Source organism: Mus caroli, chromosome 2 (genome assembly GCF_900094665.2).
Source record: "Mus caroli chromosome 2, CAROLI_EIJ_v1.1, whole genome shotgun sequence".
In the NCBI taxonomy this organism is placed as follows: domain Eukaryota; kingdom Metazoa; phylum Chordata; class Mammalia; order Rodentia; family Muridae; genus Mus; species Mus caroli.
Genome location: NC_034571.1, coordinates 140,928,718 through 140,929,485, shown reverse-complemented (window position 1 = coordinate 140,929,485; position 768 = coordinate 140,928,718).

Sequence of the window (768 nt, the reverse complement as noted above, 5' to 3'; positions counted from 1 at the left end):
GGACCCCTCTACCCATGAGCACAGAAACCAGGGCTCTGGATTAGCAAGCTGTCATTCTACTCAACCAGCTCTACAGAGAAGACTAGATTATACAATTTGTAAACCCATCTGGATATACAATACAGTCATGGAACCCATCTTAACAGTGGGGCAAGTTCTGAGAACTGTATCTTTAGGTGATCTCATTGTTGTATGAACATTCTAAGTTATACTTACACAAACCTGGGGCTTGTCAGTCCATTACCGATGTAACCTCTCGGTACACATAAAGGATAGGGCAATCAGATGTGTGAGGTTGCTGCCAGTGTCGAAAGACAGGCAATTTTACATAAATTTCCTTTTAGCAAATAAGAGACTCTGAAGTAATGGTAACATCTACTAAATACAGAAACCATTAGCTGTCATTCACCACCATTATTAAGTACACACGAGAACAGTGCTGTTAATGCTCTCCACCACAGTTAGCATCACCACACACATGAGTACAATGAGTGTGTGGTGTTACAAGGTTCTGAAAAGCTATGATATCACTACACAGGAGAAAATTCTCAGCCCCATTAAAGTAGCCAAAGAGACTACCATTCTATGTAGGGCCTATCATATACCTGAACATCCTTACGTGGTTCATGAATTAATTCTAGTTCATTTATTCTTCTAGCTGAACCCAGAATCTTGCTACAGACATTGCTGAGTTGAGAAAAATCCTCAGGGAGACTGCATTAGTTAGGGAAGCAGAAACCGGCCTGAGTAGGGCCACAGGCCTCATCC